We start from the raw sequence: 23,773 nt of genomic DNA, 5'->3' as shown, positions 1-23,773 counted from the left end.
ACAACCTGAACATGCTATCCTCAAGGCTTACGCATATATGTATTATAGTTGATTTTATGGTAGGGTTTGAAACAAGTATTATGTTTTCTATGTCTATATGTATAACAATGAAGGTGTGTGTTCATACATAGAATGGATTGAGAAAAACTGTGGACGAAATGTCTATCTTGTGATCATGTTGATGTAGATGTGATTATGTTCATATAACTAAGTTGTGGAATATATGTTATATGATTGTAACTGTTGCTTGGGTTATGAATCGTCCAAAATATAGGGATATCATGTCAAAAATTTTATAAACCATCAAATTAGTGCCCATAATTTTTTGTTGTTCTAGATATAGTTATGTCTATCAAACTCTATTTTAATTATAAGTGTAAGTACCATTAGTCATGTCAAGCATAGAAGAAGGGTGTTACAAACCATGTCCATCCAACGATCTACGGTCGTGTGAAGGTCTGGTGACAAAGCGGCTGCTGTGTGACGTATCTGCTGTGAAGCGGTCGATCTGTGATCCTCCTGCTGTGAAGGGGCCGCTCTGGGAGAAGCTGTGGGGATGGGAGGCTCTGTCGTATGGGTGAAGGGGTGGCTGCATAGGTGCTCCTTGAGACATGCAAGTGACTAGTAGACGTACTTGCTCTTCCAAAGAGGACATTTGAGTATTCTACAACTCGTTCTCCTTCTTCGACTCCTCGAACTCCCTCGCTAGTACGTCCGACCGTGCTTTTTCTGTTGTCAAATCATGCCACAATTTCTGGGTCTCCTGACTCATAGCTGTCATCAAACCCCCAGTCCTACTAGAACCTCCACGTTGACATGGAATCATCTCCTTAGGATAAATCGTGGATGCCATCGATCCACAATCATACATCCGCCCTTTTTTCGGCCCACCTGTCACCAACTTGAACATTGTGTTGACCTCATGTGTACTAGGAGCTTTCAGAATGATCTCATCCTCATATGGGGTCAACGATTCAGCGATATATGTCTCCATAATTTCCTTTGGGGTATAATATAATTTCTATTATTTGTTTGAATTAAAGTATTTTAAAAAATTTTACAACTGATTAATTAAATAAATTTTGAAATGAAACTTACATTCTCACGCCGTGATCGCTCATCAACGAACGTCTCATCTGCATGCCTATGTGTGTGGACGTACAACTCCCATGACATACATGGAGAACTATCTCCTCAGGATAAATCGTGGAAGTCATCGATCCACAACTATACATCAGCCCTTTTTTCGGCCCACCTGTCACCAACTTGAGCATTGTGTTGACCTCATGTATACTAGGAACTTCCAGAATGGTCTCATCCTCGTATGGGGTCAACGACTCGGCGATATATGTCTCCATAGCTTCCTGTAGGGTATAATATAAATTCTATTATTTATTTGAATTAAAAAATTTTAAAAACTATTACATTCGATTACTTAAATAAATTTTGAAAATGAAACTTACATTCACACGCCATGATCGCTCGTCAACGAACGTCCCATCTTCATACCTATGTGTGTTGACGTACAACTCCCATGACGTAGGGTCTCGTCCATGCTGTCAATGCTACATTCAAAATTGAATAACAATAACATTCATATAATTAATTATTGTAATAAATATAATTATACGATGTCAAAATATCTAACGTTGAAAATAAATAAGTTATATACCAGAGTATCTCCATGCTCAGCATATGACCTCGAGCCTGCAATATGCTTTGTCGTGTTAGTCCCTGGGCTTGTGGGCTCCCTGTTTCTGTTTTCCTTGTTCTTGGAAGCCCTCGCCTTCCAATCTTCATTTTCCCAAACAGCATTCCAAGTCGCCCATTGTTCCTCGCTCACTGTATGAGGATGCAGCCCAGAAATTCTCCACAGATGTATTGGTGTGGCGGTAAAGGTTACCACACCGTCTGAGCCATAAATCTTTGATCGCCTCGTCATCTCCTTCGGTCCACCTATATTTTTCTGAAAAAAAATTAATTAACATTTAAAAACATTGGCCACTTAAACTTAACAAAAGTTAATAAGTAAAAAATTAAAAAGTAAAGTTTCAATATTATAGTGCTTTGGACGAACTCCTCCCAATACAACTGTCTCTGCTCAGGTGTGATATACTTCCACGAATGACCACTAAGGCAGGTCTGTAATGTGAATCTAGAAGTCATGTATCTCGACACCTTTCCATTATCCAGAGTAAATCTGTTACACATAATTGCAATAATTCTTAAAAGAAAGTATCAATCACCAACATATTTACTAACATAAAAAATTATTTTAATAATTTATCTGACATAATACAACAACTTACACGCCATTTTGTACTGAGATAATAATGCGGTTATCCGCATTTGAGCTGCCAGTCTGCTGTGAAGCCATATGTGCTATATAACTATAAATGGAAAGTAACAAACTACATGCCAAAATATATGCTTATTATAAACATCAAACTTATATGGCAGTTCAGAAAATGAAATATTTACATCTCAAATATTATGTTAAATAAATTAAACATAAGTAACCAAATGAGTACATCATTATATTACACTAAGATATACAATATATGTTGACTGAAAACAAGGAGATAAAGAAAAAGGACTTCATAACTCTAATCATTGTCACTGTCTTTGTTCAACGCATCTTTGCTTGAAACTCGAACATCATTTATGTCACTGTCACTGCTGTTCACATCAAGATCAATATCGTAAAGAACCGTGACATCGACCAGATCTTGCGATGTCAACAAAAATTGAGTTTCGGTTGCCTGTTTTGGCTTTCGTTGTTTTGATAAGCGTCTGTTGTTGCATCAAATGCATTTGCACTTGATTCCATATTTGTAACATACGCTCTTCTTCTTAAACTTCTCAAAAGCAGCCAATTTGAATTTTCTTTTTCATTGGTGGGTAAGTTAAGTACACAACTTGTGAAGCTTGTGTAGCAACACAAATGGTTCGTAAAAACCTAATCTTCTTCTCTGATTAACATCAATAATGTCATAATTCTTGTGTACGCGTGTCTCTAATATAGGATGAGTATCAAACCAAGAACATTTAAAAATTATGGTTTGTTTTAGTGGCAAACCTAAGTACTGAACCTCAATTATCTCGTCAAGGTGACCATAAAATTTTGTACATTCACCCTTATTTGAATGACCGTGAACTTGAACCCCAGAATTAGTAGAACATATATAGCAACAACATGATATTCTTCATTGTCAAGCCATCTATATTTTGCACCACCAATCGTTCTATCAAGATTTCGAAATATGCTTAAAAGATCTGAATTTTGATCGTTCACTTCATGAAATTCTCCCTGCCTAATTTTGCTTTCATTAGTCACTAATGAATCACTGAAATAATGCTTAAAAAATATAGATGCCTCTCTAACCAAGTACACATTGCATATGGATCCCTCAACTCGTGCCTTGTTACGTACTGTGTTCTTCAACTTGCGTAGAAACCTTTCAAAAGGATACATCCATCTAAATTGCACTGGTCCTGCAATGCGAGCTTCGTAAGGAAGATAAATACATAGATGTTCCATGGAGTCGAAGAAACTGGGTGGAAATATATTCTCCAACTTACACAAAATTATAGGGATCTGTTTATTTAGGCACATCATATCACTTTGTTTAATATTCCTAGCCGTTAGTATTTTCAGAAGCTCCCATAAAATAATATGTCTTCTCCATCCATATTTGATCAAGTTATGCAACTCTTTGTTTGTCGAATCAGAGTCAACCTCATATGAAGGCCTAAACCAAAATCGTCCAACTCAGTAAAATACTTTTAATAAAATAGTTTTACCATGAACATGCATAAACTTTAAAATCTTTCTTTCATCATATACTTTTATTTTCATCATATACACATATGTTTCCCTTTATTGAATTCATATAATTAATTGTGACTTCGTATCAGCTGTTTGTCGATTGATCAATCTTACGTAATACCATGGTACTAGGCGACGGGGACATCAGCGACACTCTCACCCGTCAACTAAGTCTTGGCCTTACATGTCATCGTGTCATTATGTAATCGTATTCGTGTTCGTATTAATCACAATCAAATAACCTCCTTCAAAACCTTTCATCATATTCATCACTTATAAAAATTAATGCATACATATCATTTTTCTTTTAAACCAAGCATGCAACACATCTTTAAGCATTTATCATTTTCCATCATAAAATTACATAAAATAAACACTTTAACATTCGTTACAACATTCAGTACACTGCCAGGACTCCTAACATTTTTCAGGTGTAGAATGACCGTTTTGCTCCTGAAACCCTAACTTTCTCAATTAACCCTTGGACCTTAAAACCACGATTCGAATCCATCCAAACTTACCATAACACCTTAAAATACACTCATAAACATTTCTTAGACGTAAACTTAAGCTCCTCGACTAAATTCATATTTCTTTTAAAACTTGAACCGAAGTCCCGATTTTAATCCGAATCAACTCAAAACTTAACCAAACTTTAACCTAACCAACCCTTTTTAAATCCAATTCAAGCCATTTTAGGCCCTTGGAAAAGCCTAGATACCTACTGAAGATTTTGGCCCTTGTTCGAAAACCCTAAACCTAACCAACTTCAAGTCCTTCGAGCCTACACTTTAACCAACATGTCCAGACCATATTCAACCATCCTAGGACATAGACTGAACCCTTAGGACTCTATTGGACCAGCCCTAGCTAGCCTGCATGCAATTGCAGCCCTCAAGATCGCGCCCTTCAAGCCTCACGTGACCAACCTCAAGATCCTACCGCCCTTCTCCTCGCACAAGCCTTACCTCAACCCATCTAGGACCATGACTTAACCCTATGAGGACACTGGACGTGATCCAAATTCAGCACGCAGCTGTGTCCTTTTAGAACCCAAAAACATGCCCACAACCCATGAAAGCCCTAGCTTTTGTTCACCTCTCTTCCCCTCCTGTCCAGCCCCTGACCATGTCTCTATGGACCCTTAAACCTACTGTAAAATGTCTCTCTAAGAACCCTAGCCTGGCAGCCCCTTGTCCTTTAACAAGAACCATCAAAAAACATGCAAGAAAAACCATGATTTTCCATGTATAATCAATAAAAACGAAAATAAATAAGAGGGTGTCATATTTTTCATGCAAACATGTATATTGACACATAATATAGTATGAACAATGAACAAAAAAAGAATAAGGTGTGCTTTTGCGTGTTTCACGCTCGAAATTCAATTCTTGATGCAAAGAACGTTGGCGGAGAGACGGGGGAGCCTTGATGCGATTTTTCCTTCAAACTCACGTGAAAGCACTTCCAAACGTGAGTGTGTGTGTGGTGTTCGTTTGCTAGGGGAGAAGCCCTATGATTCTATATTGTGTGCGTGAGTTTTAGGAGTTTTCGGGGCATGGCTTGGGAGATCAAGTTTTGATATAAATAATTGGATAGAAATTTAGGACTCAATAACCTTAGTATAATAGGTTTATTATGCCCATTATAATGTAGGTAAAATATTTTGTTTAGGAAAGTCTTTGAAAATATTAATCGAGCCTCCAAAAAGTCCTTATTTTCGTCAACAATCGATTATCAGTTTAAAATACGACTCGGTGTATAAAACACCTCAAAAGAGACTATTTTCGAAAATTTCCTATAAAATATACCATATATTAAATAATTAAAAGTAATCATTTAATAAAATTCCTTTATGGTTCCCAGTCTTCGTTCCTCGATCGCGTCTCGAATAACATTTAAAAACAAAGTTTTATGCATTCTAATATTTTAAACATATAAACATGCCTACCACATTTAAATCATGTATTTAAATAATCTAATTAGACATTTTCTATTTTTCCTAAATTTGCATGCAGTTGGATTACGCTATCGTATTTTAGACCTTATATTATTCTTGGAGAATCTCTACTAACATGTTGTTTTTGTTCAACCAGTGTGTCGAATTTCTGATAAGTAAAAAGAACTATGTGAGTAGTTGAGAATCTACTCACTCCATTTTCAACCTCCACATTTGTGAAATGCATGGCCAAATTTTAATAATAAGTCAAATATGTGCAGTTGAAATTTTATACTGGGAAGTGGGTACTCAACATCAAATTCCTAAGTTAGAAGCCATGATAGAGGCCATCAAGGATAAAAACATTTCGGTGCACATTTATTTGGTGGGAATTTCAAAGGTGAAACTGAGTCTATCTCATGATGATGGTTGACGTCATGGGGTGATGACGACTAACATGTCAGAGTGCTTAAGTAATGTGTTTGTAAGATCAGATCAGTCTCTCTGCCCATGTTTTAACAAGGATTCGGTCCTGTGTAATATATTTTGTGAATTGTTGGTACTTGTCAACACCTCAACTATAATTTCAACTTCCTTCATGGCCTAGTTTACGTTATTGCGGTTTTATAATTAACAGGCATATTTTAAAATACTCTTAAACCATGAGAAAATAATTACCACTCCCAACTAAACCATCGTCTCGTAGCGGAGAGAACAATAATCCCCCGACGAAAACCATCGGTTCCCCCTACCAAAACCATTCCCTCTCCCTCGACATAAACCATCGGCTCCCCCACCTCCGACCGATAGAGACCTACGACAGCAATCAAATGCGAGAGCAGTGAGACTTAGCTTGACACCGGTTGCGCGAAGAAGCTCGAACATGGTAATATGATTGATTAAATACAATTTAGGGTAAATTTGTTCTGATAATTGCTTAATCTCTTATATTGTGGTAGTGATTTTGAATGCATTGTGTAGATTAATATGTTACTTTGTGATTTACTTTAGTTGACAGATTTTGAATGTAGTGATGAGTGTTAAGTTAAAATACCCATTTTATACTGTCTTATTCGAAATTATGGCGAGACTTGAATTCATTGTTCTTGGTTAATTTTGCACTGTTTTGTTCATAACATTATGGTTTTTATACGTGTAGTTTAGTTAATTAATGGCTCTCTAAATGTTTTTTATATTAAAATTTTTAATAAAGATTATTAATTAAGTACTCATATTGAAGGTTAAAATACCTAATTCTACGGTGTTGCTCCAATTTAAGGGTCAATTTGAATTGGATTTCCTATTAACTTATTTGTGGAATTATTTGCTGAATTCATTGCTAATTATGTTTTTTGTGAATCAGAAACGACAAGGATTAAAAAAAAGACTGATGTTAATGATGATGACGTTGGACTAAGTGGAAAAGAAGCTTACTCAAGGTGTTCCCCGACATAATTCATCATATCATTCATGGAACAATTGGTTCCCAAACTGGGTGAAAAACAATTAAAGAAGATAGAGATTTCACCTCTTGCGCGTTGGTTGAAGATCCCAAAGTTTTGTATAAGAACCTCAAGAGTTGATGCAATGCTTAAACGATTTGAAGTAGAGACATGCAACTTTTGTTTTGAATGTAATATAATGGTGTCATTCACTTCTAGTGAATTCTCTAACGTTATAGGTTTGTCTAGCGTCGAGCAACCGATTAACATTGGTTTAAACTTGTGTTCTAACTTCATTTTCAAGAGAACGAAATATGTTAAGAGGAATATCATCATAGATAAGCTATTTTATTTGATGGACCATATGAACTTGAAATCGATGTTGATTTTTTTAGGTTTTTTATTTTGTTTTTTGTAATTGTGTTATTTTTCATATTAGCGATTTTGGTATACTTAGGTTTACTTTCTTGTACTTGGACAATTTTGGAAAAAAAATTTAGTATGCTTGAGGATATGCAACTTTTAGGTTTTTGCGTGATGAAATTCAAGAACATCGTAGATACCAGAAGAGTAGACAAAAAAAAAATCACAAGGAAGGTTTCACGCTTGGACTTGTGATATTTTTCTCTTTTTTCAACATATATTATGTTATTTGTTGAGAAAGTAATATTATTCATTTTATTTGTACATGAAAGAGTTGAGATGCTTCGTCATCCTACTGTTTTACAGTAATATCTTTCGTTATAAAGTGAGAAGAGAGCGAAATTCCTATTAATCCTAAAGGTGCAGAGTCTCAATTAATGGATGTAAGCTCAAACAAATTTGACGCAATTTAATTTATTTCATTGTACAATTTGGTTTAAATGTATTTTTGAAAATAAAAAATTTGTCTCTTAGTGTTAGATGGTATTTTTGTTAGCTTCATTTATGTGATTTATTTAGTCAATAAAATTGAAAAATAATGGTTTGAGATATTGGAGATATGAAGATAATTGAAGAAGATATTTGTTTATGTACGTTTTGAGATTTGGTATCTTTGAAGTTAATATGCAAGATTTGGAGAGATTTATTCTATCTTGGAACATACGCAATTCTTTATATATTTGAGTTTTGATTCATTTTGAAGATTGTCCAGCATGACCATATTTGGTCAAGAGAGGCTGATGAGTTTTTATTGCCAAATCTTTCAGATTGTTGGCCGTTGATGTTATGCACTACATACATTTAGAAATTATTCGGGAGCAGGAGGTGAGTTCTTTGAAGATAACGATATTTCTTGCATATAGTATATATTATTATTAGAGGTATGAGTTGTTGGATATGACTTGAAAGAGAGGAAAACGCCTACAGTTCATTGTGAGTTGCGACATCTACTGCTACAAGGTTTTGATAGTACCACGATATTCTTTTTTTTTAGAGTTTAGTTTGCTCGTTGTACACAATACATTCAAGTCTTGTGATTCATTTCTCGGTAGAAGAAGGTGACGTACTCGAAAAAGAACAATCCACTGTTTAGAATAGATTTCGAGTTGACAGATCTTGAACATGAGTGGTGCTCATCAGATGGAATCTATTAAATGTGTTTATAATAAATGTGTCATTAAAAAAGGAGTATTTTAATTGTTTAAGTCTTTGTATGAGTGAACATTTGAGGTTTAGTGGATTTATTTGATGTCTGAGCGTCGTCCCGTAAACGTAGGTATGTTGGACCAAACTACGTTGTAGTTCACGTGTTTTAATTTGATTTCAATTTTATTTTTCATTAATTTGGGCTAATTATGAAAATTGGGCAAAATTAGAGAAAACCAGATCAAGAGCTGGATAATATAAAAAAGTTTGAAAATGATATTAAAGTGTTGAATGAAAACAAATGAAGTGATTCTAGAGGATGCAACCTGATATGGGTTTAAGGATGCCCCACATATGCAGGATGAAGATCATACATAGCAATATGTGGAACTCAAATTTTGTCAAGCTGTGAATCTGTCACAACTGATTGTTTTGAGCATATCTCATTGTTCAGCGATTCAAATGACAAACAACCAAAAAAGATGAACATAAAACTCAAATATTTCAGACCAGCTCGATGAATTCGGATGTTATCTAGGCAAACTGGTGATCGCAAGATTCAGCTGGATGAAACAGAAACAATCACCACCTTGACATGACCATATGGTTGACATGACCAGTTCTGATATGTTTGTGGTTTCTCTCAACTCGATTATCGAAATGGAACGATTCAGTATGCATTACAAATGCTAAGACAATGATCTACAAATCATCATCTACAGTATATGCCTATATCGGATCATAATATGGTGAAGAACCATGATTGAGTTGTTGGTTCTGCACATCATGGAGAAAAAGTTTCAGCTTGCAAACAGTCTTGTAATTCGAATATATTTATCTCATAAAAACTCTAAATCAAGTGATTTTTGATTCTATAAAAATCTAAGAAAAAGTACTACAACTTTCATGTTCATCACTTGGCATAGAAATCAGTGAATCAAGAGATATAATCAAAAAGATGAAATCGGCAGAGCTAAATTCAGCATACCTAAATCAGCAGAACCCAAATCAACAAAGATAAAAAACAGTAGTGGTTGAGAAAAGTCGGCAGCAACGTAAATATGACCGTTTAAATGTCAGAAACCGTAAAGAACTTTTCCAAATTATCATATTCTTGCATTTAACGTTTGTATCATTCTTGAATGACATAAATAAAACACTTTCAAGATCAATACAAAGTTTTTGATGGGCGTGTGTTGAGTGTTTATTAGGGTAGGACTCTCCTCTTATTTATTAAAAATATTAGCTAGGTGTTTTAGGTTAATTCCCAAAGTTCTTGAATACCATAAATAATAATAAAGTTCCCCAATTTTTTAAATATGACAATATAAAAGTTCTTAAAATCCTATATTTCTCCAATTAATTAAATATTACCCAATTTAATTAATTAAGACAAAATATTATTAAAATATTGTATCCCAAGTGAAAGGATTTAAATCCCCTACTTTTCAACATTTACTAATTAAAATGCTTAAAATCTTTTCTTTCACTCAATAAATTAAATTTGTCCCTTAAATGCTAAAATTCATAAATTCTTTAAATTACCTAATTTCTTGGCTTAAATTAAAAATACAACATTAAATTTTTAGCACACCATTCGTCTCCGGTCTCTTTTCCCGGTTAGGCATCGAATATTCGCCTAAAAACTAAAACTCGAGAAAAAATTTAAATTGCATAAAAAATAATATATATTAATTTAAATTCATTTAAACACATAGCATGCATCACCTAAATCATTAATTAAATAAATTATCAATTATGCATCGCTCAATTTAAAATTGAACTCAACATAACTTCTCGATATTTGTTATATACAGAGACGGATGTATTCTAGGGCTACTTTTTTAATAATTTAGCGACGGTTTTTCAAAAACCGTCGCTATTATTTGCGACGGTTTTAGTAAAACCGCCGCCGATCTGGATCGGCGACGGTTTTAGTAAAACCGCCGCCGATCTGGATCGGCGACGGTTTTAATTGCACCGTCGCTACTAGTGACGGTTTATTCAAACAGTCGCTAATAACAGTCGCTATTAGCGACTGTTTTTTGAAAAACCGTCGCTAATAGCGACGGTTGTTTCAAAAACCGTCGTACATCAATGTCTTAGTCCAATCAAGTCCCGTCCATTTACAAGGATGAGACCAAATTTATCCTCTGATCCGCCCCACCTCAATTCTACAAAATTTCTCTCCCAAGTCCCAAGCCCTTTAGCGACAGAATAGAATTGCGGACTCCCGAAGAAATCGAATTGCTCATCGGCAAGGCAACAATCCAGGTAAGAATCGGCTATACATTTTTTATTTTGTTTTTTATAGCTTCTCTGTGTGTGATTTGTGGTTTCTTGATTGTTTGTTGTTGAGTTGTTGAGTGACTATTACTTGTTTATTTGGTTAATAATTATTTTATTCTTGTTTAGGATTATAAATTGAACTATTTCAAAATGGAATATCAATCTGCTGCAAAGAAAGGAAAAACATTGATATCATCTTTCTTTAAGAAGAGAGATCGTCAAGCTAGTGAAGATACTTTAATTCCTACGGTCCTTACAATGCAACATCAATCCAGTGAAAGTCTTCTATTTCCCAATATCCAAATTCCTTCATGTTCCTCTCCTAGAGACGATCATCAGTCTTCGTCTACTTTTATTGAACGAGATCCAGGAAAAAGAAAACAGATATGTGAATATCATGTTAATGTACGAGATGAGATAAGACGTTCATATCTAAATATGGGGCCTTATCAACCAGATATGTTGGAGTATCCAGGTACAAAATTTGGAAGCCAGAATCGTCGTTTTCAGAAAAAATGGTTTCAGAAATTTTATTGGTTGGAGTATTCGCCTTCAACAAATAAGGCATATTGTTTCTATTGTTTTCTTTTCCTGAATGATGTTAATTCATCTAATATCTCGGCATTGGTCAATGAAGGATTTGACAATTGGAAAAGGGTAAACCAAGGAAAAACATGTGCTTTTCTTGCCCATATTGGTTCTGCAGCTTCTTCACCTCATACTATGTGTGAGAAAAGGGCTGAAAATTTGATGAGGCCCTCACAACATATTGATAAAGTGATGCATGCACAATCTAAAGAGGAAAAAGAGAAAATTCGTCTGCGTTTGAGCACCTCAATTGTAGCTGTTCGTTGGCTAGCACTTCAAGGTTGTGCTTTTAGATGTAACGATGAATCTCTATCTTCATCTAATCGTGGAAATTTTCTTTAATTGGTGAAGGCTTTTGCAAAAATGAATATAGAAATTGATGAAGTTGTGCTTGAGAATGCTCCAAAAAATGCCCAATATATCGCTCCAGAAATTCAGAAAGAGATTTTACATATTATGGCCAATAGAGTACGACAGATGGTTCGTGAAGAAGTTGGAGATTAATACTTCTGTATTCTTGTTGATGAAGCTCGAGATATATCTAAACGAGAGCAAATGGCCATTATATTGAGGTTTGTGAAAAATCATGGGATTTTGACAGAAAGATTTTTTGCCATCAAAAGTGTTAGTGACACTACCTCAATGAATTTGAAAAATGAGATATCAAATGTTCTTGTTCATCATGATCTCCATGTTAAGAAAATCAGAGGCCAAGGATATGATGGTGCTAGCAATATGCGTGGAGCGTGGAATGGACTTCAAGCATTATTTCTCAAAGATTGTCCCTATGCATACTATGTCCACTGTTTTGCACATCGTTTACAACTGACATTGGTTTCTGCAGCTAAGGATGTTAGTGCTATTTGGGAATTCTTTTCTCATTTGGACAATATTGTTAATATTGTCACTTCTTCTACTAAGCGCATTGCTGAATTACATACTGCACAGAGAAATGAAATTGGGTATATGTTGTCAATTGGAGAACGTGATTCTGGAAGTGGTGCAAACCAGATTGGTAATTTGCAACGAGCAGGAGCTTTTCGTTGGAGTTCTCACTATGATTCGGTAAAAAGCTTGATAGGTATGTACACTGCAACTTGCAAAGTTTTTGAAGTTCTCAGTGATTATTCTCCAAATGGAAGAGTTAAGGCTGAAGTTCGGGGGATTTACAGAAACATGACAAGCTTTGAATTTGTGTTTATTTTGCACTTAATGCATAAAATTATGAGAACAACATATACTCTTTGTCAAATTCTTCAAAGAAAATCTCAAGACATTTTGACTGCTATCACATTTGTCACTGCTACCAAAACTTGTCTTCAAGAATTTAGAGAATGTGGGTGGAATGAATTTCTTCAGGAAGTTAAAGTTTTTTTCTCAAGAAATGAAATTGATGTACCTGACCTTGATTGCCTATATAAGATTGGACGTTCCTGTCGGCAAACTACAATAGAACATCATTACCACTTTGATGTTTTTAATGCAGCAATAGATTTCATTTTGATGGAGTTAAATACTCGGTTCAATGAGTCATCGGTGGAACTTCTTTCTCTTAGTACAGCTTTAGATCCTAAAAATTCATTTGACTCATTTAACAGTGATGATATTTGCAAGCTTGCGAAGAAGTTTTATCCTGGAGATTTCACAGATCAAGAAATTGTTGCTTTGGAGTATGAATTGATACATTATAAACTTGATGTGATGCAGAATTTAAAGGTTTCTACACTTTTTGAGTTGTGTCAGCAATTGACCGAGAGTGGACGGTCAAGTGTTTATGTTATGTTGACTAGATTGATTCATCTTGTTTTGACATTACCTGTGTCTACTGCCACTACTGAGCGGGCTTTTCAGCAATGAAGCATGTGAAGACGACACTTCGCAATAAAATAGAGGATGACTTTCTTGCCGATTGTTTGACACTCTATATTGAACGAGATTTAGCTAAACATATTGATGTAAATTCTATTATTGATGAATTTTATGTTTTAAAATCTCGTAGGGCACAACTTCGTTGAACGATATAATGTAAATTTTTTTTAATAATATATAACTTATCATATTGACTTCAAACCCCCCCAACTTTTATTCCTGAATCCGTCCCTGGTTATATATATATATATATATATATAGTCTTGCACATGCTTCATCAATTTAAATTCTTAAAAAATATTACCCATTCACTATTTGACAGGTTTTAGATCCGAAATCAGTAACCGACCTACATATGCTGTCACAATTGTGAATGAAACTCGTTTACCAGATTAAGCGGCCTGTTGACGAATGACTATTTTCGATTCTGGTCTGGGTCAAACCTGAACCGTGACAAGATCTAATTACTTTTAGGATAAATTGTGAAAAAATACTCAAACCAAACTAAACTTTAAATTTACTACATACACTAAAAAACTTTAGTTCCACTATCTAAAAAGCAGTTAAAAAGACAAAAATACCCTTATTTGCCCTTATAATTGATAAATTAAATGGTTGATTTTTCCTGGGTGAAAATGGTATCAGAGCTTAGGTAAAATTATTTCAAACATACAAATTTATTATTAACAAGTAATTAAATGCTTGAGGAGGAGAATTTTCTCAATTAACATGAATCGGAACCTAGGTTCGATATTAAGTATTTACGAGATTTATTCCAGAACACTGGAATATTTGCAACAGGAAGATCTAACTAACGTTAGATATCAAGAAAGAACATATCAAAGTCCTAAGATAAACTTATTGTAGAGGCCCGAAATTCGTACCTAAAAATTTGCGGAAAAATTTAAAATTTTCTTTTAAAATAAGTAATATGCCTCATTCGTAAAATAAACTGATAAATAGAGTTTAATGTTCAGAATAGCACAGCAGAAATAATTATTGTTTGCAAAATAACAATTTAAAATAATTCAGCAACAGATAAAAACTGAGTTTGAAATAAAATAGTAATTGCTGAAAATGAGGTCCTCGGGTTCCTACTACTGCCGACCCAAGATGACTCACTGGTCCCGCCCTCGGTCCCGACCTCATCAGTGCGTACAACAATCAAGTCTAGTGAGTCTAAAGACCCAGCATGCATATATCATAAATAACAAGTAATAATAATAAAATTGCATGCATGATAAAAATATCATGAGTTTGGCGTAACGTAAAATATCGTGTCATGAGTAATTATAATACGTGCATAATTGACTGAAAATCATAAGTGAAATGTTTGCTCAATCGAGCCCTGTCATAAAATAAAATGTCATAATTTTATGTTAAGAATATGTTCTACGCAAGTGGCCCCTGAACTGAACTGAACTGGATCGCCTGATCAGACTAAACCACAATATACTGGGCGGTAGAGATCATCACAGCCCTTGGACTGGATATTCGTACCAATAAATGAACTGAACTGAACCGGTAAGTGACCACCGGGTGAAGTAATAATCCCATGATAATGAAGTGGCCACAAGCAATATCGCATAAATCTCAAAAATGAATATTTTATATTTTTGCACGTAATATAATTAAATAACATAATTAAATATCCTGTATTAATTTTACCGAATGGGTTGGATCGTTCTCAGGCTCGCTGCGACCTAAATCTTACATGAAAAATATGCAAATGATTTTAACTTGACCAAAACTTCGTAATTGAATCCAAAAACGAGACAATTACGCCCAATGCCTTAGTATTTAATCATGACTCCGTGCCAACCCGAACCAACACCGAACTATCATTTAGTCATGATTAAAATACACCTAAAATGATGAAATAATGCTCCTAAAATTGTACAAGTCAAAATTTGGTGAATGGAGGCCAAAAACAAGAAACGCTCTTTCGAGAGTCATTTTGGCACATCGCACCGTAAATTCTCGTACGACCTCTAAACTTAACCGAATCACAAACGGCCAAAAACACGACCTTCTTAACTCGATGAGGTACTGTCCAGTCCAAGGCCATAGACTAAAAGCCAACCAAGAACTCAAATGAGCCTCCGAACCGAAGCACAAAGTTGCTGTCAAACAAATACAGCAGCAGCGCTTGCGTTCCTTTGCGTTGTTTGCGAGGCTAATAGCCATTGGGGCTTGAACCACCGACCAGAGCCTCTTTCCAACATCTTAAGGTATGGTTTGAACCATGGCTAAGGGCCCTAGGCCAGCCACAATTCAACCCACACCAGAAACGTGACCACACTCCCAACCGAGAGCAACAAACTGGCACGTGAGGGACGTTGCTGTTGTTTGCTGTCATGGATCATTCCAATGGCCATTTGGTTGACCATGGCATGATCTAGACATCAAGGGGTATGGTATGGACCGTGGCTAAGGGCTAAAGAGCCAACCAAGACCCACACCACACCATGATTTCGAAACACAACACACACACACAACAACCAGAATTTTTCCAAAACCGAAGGGGCTGTTCTTGTTTATTTTTGAAACCAATTGGGACGTGAACCAAGCCATGAAAGGGTATCTTGGTCACGTCCTAGACATGTCAAGGAAGGGTTCTAACCATGGCTATAGCCCCTAGGGCAGCCAAGATCAGAATCATCCTCCTTTGACAGCAAACAAGAAAATCGAACACAAAGTGACATTAGGGATGAGTTGCTGTCAATTTCTGAATTCCAGCATGCATGGGGCTTGAACTAATGAACCAACATGGTCCTAATACACCCTAGTACATGTCTAGGTGCCGTCTTGGGAGCCTAGGATCGAGCCACCCTCCTGAAACAACAAAATAGCCGAAACCGTGAAATATGAAAGAAACCAGAAAATTCTGTGCATGCATTTTCGAACGGTGCTGAAAAGATTTTTGGTTTTGATGATTAAAATAATGAACATGTGATGTAAAAATTTCAGTATATGTCTTTATTGAGGAGTGAATGAAAATATAAACATGCCCTGGTTCGTTTTGAAAGAAAAACGAACGAAACAACGACGCGGCGCGGAGGAGACGAAGTGCTCTTCACTTTCTTGCTTCTACTCGATTTTCTCTCTTATTTTTCCCTAGCTCACTCTCGATTTTTACTCTGAATTCTCTCTGAATTTCGGTGCAAGGGAGAGGGGGAAATGGTTAGGAGAAATGAAGGGGAGTTGCAATATAGAAGGGATTTAAATGGCATGACCAAGTCTTGCTCTCTTTGAATTTGTTAGATGAGGACTTGGTTTGATATCCAAAAGATTTTTTTGTTTGGAGGGATAATTGAGGGCATGACCGATTCTTCCATGTCAAAACAAGGCAAGGATAATGATTGATTATTAATTAATGGTGATTAAAAATGAAGGGGTTATCATTCTAAGAAATAATAAGGCAAGAGTCAAAGGTGGTGAGTTGCCAAAGAAATATTAAATCATCTATGAGGTGGCCGAAATTATGCTATTAAGTGGAGGAAAAATATTGCTTAGTTAGTGTATTTTAAATCTTTAGAGTCTTATCTATCCATTAAATAATTTAGTGAATTAACACATTAATTATGGAACCTAAATGAACTTATTTCCTACTTACCTCAAGTTACTTCAATAATTCCTTAAACATTCTTTTACCTTAAATTAACTTATTAGTTAGCTAAAATAAATTCTGAGAATGTTTTCTTAATATTAAATTTTATCTCAAAACTCCAACTCCAGTCCGGCCTCACTTAATTAACTGAAAAGATAACAATTAAACTACTGCTTAAAATAATTAACTTTAAAGAAAAGAATTTAAATCCTCATGCATAAAATCATTTTAATTTAAATAATAGTAATTATGCATGGCTTATACGTAGTCTGGTTTACGGGTTCTACACTTATGATTCAAAATAACATGTTCTTAGAAATAGTACCAGATTCCTCTAAGCTCTTGGGAGATCTTAGAGAAATTCAAAAGACGGTACAAAATAATGGCAATATGTTGTATTATGTACAACAGAATATGGAGAAAATCCTTGAAAACCAGGAAGAAATTCTTGGAATATTAAAGAATATTCGAACAAGAATTCAAATCCTAGAACAACAACCAAGGTCTAGTAAGAGAACTTCAGAATGAAGGTTACCACCATCCTTTGGTACTGAACCCCTATTAGATCAAAGAGAGAAGGCCAAAGCGATGTCAAAACATTTAACTGAAGAAAAAAAATGATCAATCTAATCAAGACAGTCTCAGAAAAGAAATTAATCTGATGACAATTTTAGAAAGGATTGGTCTAGAGGATCTAGAAGAACTTGTACAATCAATGTTGTAGATCTGAAGATGAATACAACTTAGGGCGAACAACCTACCATAACCTGGTCATCTTCGCAGGAACCACCAAGAGAAAGTGTGGGCTCTCAGAATACAAATATGAGAGAATCCCAACCAGACTTTTACACTGGTGGAGAATCGCACCCAGCGGGAACAAGGTCAAGGAAGAGTCAAATTCCTTTCACCAAACACCCTATGGAAAATCTATTCTGGAACTTATACATCCTTATGGGGTTATGCTTAACATATATGTATTAGATTTCAAAAACAGAGAAGATCTCATAGACGATTGTACATCTGCTATGAGAATCGCAGTAGGAACACTAGATCTCAATAGAGAAAGATGCATTAAACTTCTGGAAATTAGTCTAATGTGATCAGTTAAAATTGCTTGGGACATGACTTCGGTAGAAACCAAAGAGTCAGTCCTAGCCGGAGAATCTCTTAGCGAGATAGCCAGAAGAATGACTACCCTGTTTAAAGCACAATTCATAGGAGTATACTATTTCAACAGTCAAGAAACAGAGAAGAAAAAGAAATGTACTCCAGCTTTGTATAGTCTTGAATTACATGACATATGTTTAGTGGATGAATACATTATGTTATTCACAAAATATAGATGGAATTCGGAGGTCGAAGAGGATATAGCAATGCAGCTCTTCTTTGCCAAGATGCCAAGTCCCTGGAGAGAAATGCTAATAAGAGAATATGTCTCTGACAATCCAGATACATTAGCACGAAGAGCCTCTTTTCTAAAAGAAAAATTGGCAGAATGGTGTCATTTGCAGCATTGCAAAAGAATTACAAACGATTAAGGGGTATTAACAAACGTACTCCTTTGTGTTGTTGATCTTCCAACAATTATTGGAAGTAAACCACAGAAGCATAAGAGGAAAAGTTTTAGGACTCATCTTTATGCTTGAAGAGGAAAAAGTTCTTGGAAACCAAGAACAGTTTGGTCTAGACAAAAGGCCAGATCTTACAAATCTGGACAAAGAAGTGGACCATCAAGAAGCAGGATATCATCCCAAGCATCGAGTACATCTCGGAGTAAAGGAAGAACACCTACGAAGAAAACTTTCAGAAGAGCTCAGACTCTAGTTAATGAAAGTTTCAAGAATTGTAATTGCTGGACATGTGGAGCAAGAGGTCATATCTCAACCAACTGTCCAGAAAATAAAAAAGAGGAATTAAACGCTTTGATCCAACCCCGGATATTGAAAAGGATTTTATTACCAAGATCTTATTCAGGTATACCAATTTGAGGATATTGCCTCAGATGAAAGTATATATGAAGAAGAAGAAGAAATTTTGAGTCAGGGAGAATCTGATGGAACAGAATCGGAATTTGACTAAAGAAGAGGTGTTTCGACACAAACACGTGAATATTTGTTTGGATTCTTTAGCCAGACAAGAATATCTCATAATATGGTCCAAAGCATTATGAGAGAAAATCCTAGTCTATAGAGATATCAAGGATTCTCTGCAGGACAAATAGAAAAGTTCTTAGAAAGTCTTGGCCTAAGAAACAGAAATCATCATCTAATCTATAAAGTTTCTAGAAGGGAAATGACAATCCTAATTGAACTTACAGGAAATAGAATGGGGATGCAATTAATTCCTTCTGAAGAAATTTAGGAGGAGTTACAAAAACTCAAGATAGAAGTAGCAATGACCATGTCCTGGATTCATATAAGAGCAATCCAAATTATGATAAAAGCTACTTTCAAAGAAGTAATAGATTCACCCATTGATATTGCTATATGCGATTAACGAATGAGGAACCTTCAAGATTCAGTACTAGGAACTATCTCAGAAAACCTCTGCGCAGGAAAGAATGTAGGAGTAATCTATCCGAGAATTGCTTACAACCTGGCAGATCGAGATTTCAGTCGAGCCTTGACTTTACATCATAATTTCAAGGAGCAAAGACTACTGAAAGAGGGTAATATGTCATATTCTATTACCTATCAAATTTTATATGCTCTATCTGATACACATCATTCATAATTGTTTATTAGAAATGAGTTCATTGAAATACCTGAGATATTCGGAAAAATAGCTCATGCAATTTATCCAGAAAGAGTTGAGTTTCCATTAATTCAGGAAACAGATATACAAATACAAAATAATACTATCTTTTCAAGGAGATAGAATTACAAGTTACAGGTGCGAAAAAACACATGTCTAAGAAACCCAACAGGAGCCAAAAAAATTTCCTACAATAGGAAAGCTTAGATGCTCAGAAGGGTGGAAGGAAGTAGAAATAGTATTTTATATTACAAAACAAATGAATCAATTTTCTTGTAATACCATATACTATTTAGAACAACATATGATAGGAACTTAACAATGAATGATTAAGATCGGAGAATTGGAAATTCATATCAAAGGAATTCCAGGGAAAGAATCAGATCAATTGATTCTTGGACTAGAGTTTCTCAAGTTTCTCGAGTAACACAAACCTTGGAAACGTCTAGAGTATGGAATGGAGTTTATGACGGACGATAGGATGTGGAAAATCCAATGACCACAAGCCCATTCTCGATATACATTCCAATAGGAATGTTGTACGAACAATATAAAGCAGAATATTTTGCTGCTTATATTGATTCAGGTGCTGGAATATGTATAGCAAAAAGAGGAGTTTTTTCAAATAATTTGGAAGAATAATTACCAAAGATTGCTGGAAGAGATTTTTCCAGAAGATCTAGTCATTCTTTTATTTCACCTTTATATTATATGATAGATATATCACAAACTTCTATAACTTAATAATATAATATTAATATATTAATAGTATTATAATGATAACTAATAATATGTATTAATTGAAATATTATAAATATCAGTAGTAACAATAAAGTTACGTTTATACTAACTTCAATCATACTAATTATATTTAATATAGAATTAATAATATGTTTGAAATAATTATTTCATCAGTTCAATAACCTTATGTGATAACTTTCATATAAAAAGATATTATAATTAAACATATATGCATCTTTAATGTCTTATTTTATCAAAATACTTTAACAGTTGTTTGATTTGATTTCAAAAATATTATACTTAGTGTCACTGGTTCATATCATAAATATTTTATTAATGTTCCTTAGCTTCCCAATTGCAAAAGCTCGATTTCACAAAATATTGCAAGCATAAGGCTGTTGGCAAAAACTTAAACTTTTGTGACTTTCACGCTTCATATTTCATGAACTTAATCTTTTATTTGGATCATCCATAAAAAATTATTCCTTTTTATTGTGAATATCGATAGGATTGTCCGTCTCACATATAAAGATTCATTAGTCCATCCCACAAGAGACATACTCTTATTTTTTATGACAAAAAAATTATTTTTTATCGTGAATACGATGTTATTATCCTAAATATTTTCTAACAGAACCAAATTATGAATGACAGTAGTTTGTATTTTTACATCTAAATACTCGATTTTGTGATTTGCTGAAAGACAAGAGACTTGAAATACAAGATTATTGCTCTTCAACCATCAAAATATTTTGATCTTGGGAAGACGAGATTGGCCCAACCAAGATATTAAATATAACTTATGATTTTGTGCTCACATATTCGTCAATGAGCACTAATTTCCAAATCATCTTTCTTTAGTCAGTAAGATTTCAACCGAAAAAAATGCAACAATTGACCTCAGAATTGCAGAAAAACATCAAGGCTCGAAGAGCCATTCAGTCCCGAAAGATGGTGTTATTTTTTCAAAATTTTCTTCACAGGTCACCAAAAAATGCCCATAAATTAAAAAAAAAAACGGAAGAGATCGAACAATCATTCATATAATTGATCTCCAGAGTTGAAAAAGAATGATAGAAAAAATATATTTCTCATGGCAATCCCAAGAGATAACAGCAGAACCTGCTACACAAGGCGATAGGATATGAGAACGCACGACAGATCTTCGGAGAACTCAATGAGATCTCAACAAAGGACGGGCTCATTATACGACGATTATTTGCTCGCTTGAGTCGTACGAACATTTGATAAAGCTCGCCTCAATTTTCTGCGAATCGCCGAGAGAACGAACTTTTGGTCAAATGAACTGTTGGGTCGTGGGAGAAACCCTAATTTGCAGAGCTGCTTGGGCGAATATATAAGGATATTGTTTGATTAATTTTGGCCTTTAGATATTGATCTACGGTGGATATTGTTTTTCTCATATTGTAGAAATCGGCCGGGCCTGACTCTGACACAGCCCAACTTAGGCTTGAAAAATTAGGGTTTCACCATTAATATTAGAATTGTATTTATTTGTTAATTTAATACTATTTCATCAATCGTAGGATTCACTTTAACTTGAAAAATCAATATAACAGAATCTTGATATTGAAAATCACTGTTCTAAAAGGAGGCGTCTAAGACAGCCTAGGCTGTTGTCTAGACGGTCATCCATCGGCTCGATTTTTTTATAATCAATGGCTCTAGGAGATGTTTGAAAATTCGACCGTCTAGGTGGGTAACAAACTGTCAAAACAGTTTATTTTTTAAAAAAAATTAAATTTAAAAGCATTAATATTTTAAAAAAAAATCGATTGAACAAATTTATGCATATTTTTTTTTTGAAATACATGCACATAAAAAGTTTATGTATATTATTAGCAAGCATGGTTGAAAAAATAATAATGAAAATGTCGATCACATTTATACATATTTTGATTAATTTTGTATATTATAAAATATTTTATATTTTTATAATTAATTAATATATTTTTCTAAAAACCGTCTAGACACCGTACAGTCTACACGACCACTTAAATACCTAGGCGCTAGGTTGTGGGTGACCGCCCGCCTATCGCATAATGTTTTTTGAGTAGGTCTCTTGTGAGACGGTCTCACGAATTTTTATATGTGAGACGGTCAACCCTACTGATATTCACAATAAAAAGTAATACTCTTAGCATAAAAAGTAATAATTTTTCATAGATGACCCAAATAAGAGATCTGTCTCACAAAATACGACCTGTGAGACCGTCTCACACAAGTTTTTGCCATGCTTTTTAGAACCTTGTCGAAAACACAACTTTATATTTACATAAACAATCATTAAATAAAGATAAAACAAGAAAGTCGTTAGTATAATTATATTTGCAATGAATTTCTTCAAAGACGTTAAAAAGGAAAAACAGTCTATATAATTGAGGCGACGATGATATTAAATATTGCTAGTTGATTTCTAAAGTGAATGTACATTGATGATGCCCCGAGATATCCCGGGTCATGGATAATATCCATGGTTAAATGCCCGGGTCAGGAGAATAAAAGGTTCTGACCAGACCAATAAAGTAATCGGACGGATCGGCACCCGAGTCATGAAATTACCCAGGATAACGAGAAAGTGGCTGGAAGAACCCACGGAAGGGCCGGTCAATCAGAGGCCAGGCCACGAGATCACCCGAAGCAGAACCTCTCTGAGAAGTTATACATTTATGTTCTTATAAGGAATCCCAAGGAATATCTCACCCTGATCACTTCGATATGAGTGAAGTATTTAATGCCGCCGATCAACAGTGTTTATAGCCGATTTATCTCTGACATTATTACAAGTGGTCAATGAATCAAGTGGCCTGGATGTGACAAGTGTGCGATTTGACATGTCAGAACAATGGGGTATAATCAGCCACCCTATTATAATTAATGCTCACACGAAGAACGAGGTCATCATTGTATCCTCTACTATAAATATCAGGTCCTTCACTTGCATTTACGATCTTTGAGATATTGATTCACATTTAATACTCTCATTTACTACACATCAATCATCACAGCCATCACTTGGCTACATTGGTTTTATTGCTTGAGTACCCTGCTGACTTAAGCATCGAAGTGACCACGCCGGACTCCCCTCCGGCGCCCATTCACGTGATTATTTTCTTATTCAC

General features: G+C 34.9%; 1 long non-coding RNA gene and 1 other non-coding gene across 2 annotated transcripts; both read right to left on the bottom strand.

The window, feature by feature from the left end:
- Positions 1-282: 282 nt before the first annotated feature.
- LOC142529182 (uncharacterized) lies at positions 283-22,029 on the bottom strand. The gene is made up of 5 exons (XR_012815847.1): positions 21,753-22,029; positions 1,673-1,966; positions 1,464-1,565; positions 1,099-1,364; positions 283-1,000 (listed from the first exon to the last, which is right to left on the bottom strand). It is a non-coding gene; the product is annotated as an uncharacterized LOC142529182 (long non-coding RNA).
- LOC142530231 (small nucleolar RNA SNORD96 family) lies at positions 21,526-21,617 on the bottom strand. The gene has a single exon (XR_012816072.1). It is a non-coding gene; the product is annotated as a small nucleolar RNA SNORD96 family (small nucleolar RNA).
- Positions 22,030-23,773: the final 1,744 nt, after the last annotated feature.

Source organism: Primulina tabacum, chromosome 16, assembly GCF_025594145.1.
Source record: "Primulina tabacum isolate GXHZ01 chromosome 16, ASM2559414v2, whole genome shotgun sequence".
Taxonomy (NCBI): domain Eukaryota; kingdom Viridiplantae; phylum Streptophyta; class Magnoliopsida; order Lamiales; family Gesneriaceae; genus Primulina; species Primulina tabacum.
Note: the sequence above shows the minus strand (reverse complement) of the source record. Positions and strands in the feature narration are given on the sequence as shown.